This window comes from Octopus bimaculoides, chromosome 22, assembly GCF_046866305.1.
Source record: "Octopus bimaculoides isolate indiv1 chromosome 22, ASM4686630v1, whole genome shotgun sequence".
NCBI lineage: Eukaryota > Metazoa > Mollusca > Cephalopoda > Octopoda > Octopodidae > Octopus > Octopus bimaculoides.
This window is the reverse complement of record NC_142949.1, coordinates 27,566,977-27,569,476: the sequence shown is the minus strand read 5'-3', so window position 1 is coordinate 27,569,476 and position 2,500 is coordinate 27,566,977.

Here is a 2,500-nt window from a genome sequence, read left to right as displayed (position 1 = left end):
TATATATTATACATATATATATACTATATATATATATACATATATATATATATACATACCTATATATACATACATATATTATATATATATATATATACATACTATAAATATATATATATATATATATACTATATATATATATATATATATATATATATATAAACCCCTAACTCTCTCAAGTTATATTATATATATATATATATATATATATATATATATTTATATAATATATATGTATGTATATGTCCTATTTATACATATATATATGTAAGTGTATATATATTATGTATATATATATAATATATAATATATATATATATATATACATATACACATATATATATATGTATAACATATATGTGTGTGTGTATTCATATAGCATATATATATATATATATATATATATATATAACTTACTATAATATATATATAACTTAATATAATATATAAACACATATATTATATATATATATATATATAACTTAATATAATATATAAACATATATAATATGTATGTATGTATGTATATACACATGTACAAAATCGTGTGGGGAGTTTTGATATATAAAGTAATAATACATGTAATGTGCGTTTTTCATTTCCAAGAGATTTCGAATCAGATAGGATAGACTTTGCGAAACCAGACAGGAATCATCAAAGAGTGTGTGCGAGCGTTCAAAACAGAACGAGGGTGGTGTATAATTGGGGGAGGAGTGGTAGAAAGCAGGAGGTGGGGAGCGAGTTAGCTGTTGTTGCTGTGACGTGGCTGGGTGTCGGGAAACAGACGGAGAGGAAATATGGGAGATGCTGTAGATATATGTTGTTGCGAATATGTATGTTTGTGTCTATAGGTGTATGGAAGCGCGTATGTATGTATATATATATATATGTGTGTGTGTGTGTGTGTGTGTGTGTGTGTACGTGTGGGGGTGTATCTGAGTCTGTGTTTTATATGACGTATTACTCACATACTCAAGTATATGCATGCATACATGCAAGCATGCGTACATGCACATAGATGCATATAACACACACATAGTATAAGTATATATATATATATATATATGTATATACATAATATATATATATATGTATATGTATATTTAAATACATACATTAATGCATACATACAAACATATATATTATATAAATGTATATATATACATGCAATGTAAACATACATGCGTATATATCCTTCGGTCTATTCACCATCCAGTAACTTTTTCAAGCCCCACTATTTTTTATTATTATTATTTTTTTAGAAATGTTTATGTTTAATCTCTCCCCACTATCGGGGTTATAAAGAGCAAAACTGGAAATATATATCCTTAATATCGAGTTTTTATAGAATTAATCATTTCATATGCTCTCTGTTGTGTATTACATACATACACACACACACACACATACATGCATATGTGTGTGTGTGTTGTGTTACCCCCCCGTTTGATTTATTCCCGTGAATGATTTATCGTGTATGAAATAACAGGGATACACTTACAATATGAGAAAAAACATACCCGGGCTTCCGTACTCTATTGATCCTGAATGAAAATTACTCAAATCCGTAAAAAGTTGAGTGTATATATTTTATGAGACGCTGAAGTTTCTTGAACCGTGACTCCGAGTTTCGCTTTTCTTAGTATCTCGGGCTAATGTATACAAGAAATACCCGGCATTATTGGGCAAGTGTTTTCTGATGAGGATGATATTCAACAGGGATAATGTAAAAAATTAGTTACAGCTGCTGCAATGCTAATTTGATGATATTTGTCGCACAGAAAATCCTATTCTTTAATCTTTTATTCTTTTACTGTTCAGTCATTTGATTGCGGCCATGTTGGAGCACCGCCTTGGAGGGTCTTTTTAGTCGAAGAAATGGACCCTTGAACTTATTCTTTGTAAGCTTAGTACATATCCTATCTGTCAGCTCTATACAAAAAAAAAAAATCTCTTGACTCATCAAAAGTTGACTTTTAGAAACTTCATATTTCTTGACATATACGTCTTTCATGCACAACATACAGCGCGGGGAAAGACATTTCACACCAACATATTAACAACACGCCATCTATAATCATAAGTTATTGTTTTAAAAACCCTTTGAAATAATCTACAGGAAATTTCCAATCTTGTTACACACATGTAAAAGACGCGTGGTCTAGTGGTTAGGGTCTTGCATTTACGATCGCTAGATCGTGGTTTCGATTCTCGGATTGGTGGTGCGTTGTGCAAAACACTTCATTTCACATTGTCCTACTGGTGTTAGAGTGGCAGAATCGCTGTGCATCGGCAGAAATGCTTTATGATATATTTTCCGGCTCCTCATTCTGAGTTCAAATCTCACCTACCTTGACAAGGCAACGGGAAACCACTCCAGTAGTCATCCTAAGTCTTATAATGGTAGCTGAAGTTCTAGTAAGCTACTTAACAGCGGCAGTAGAGAGTACTGGCCTTCCCATGTCGTGCAGAGAGTGGTGGAGAAGGTTCAAATGACCTT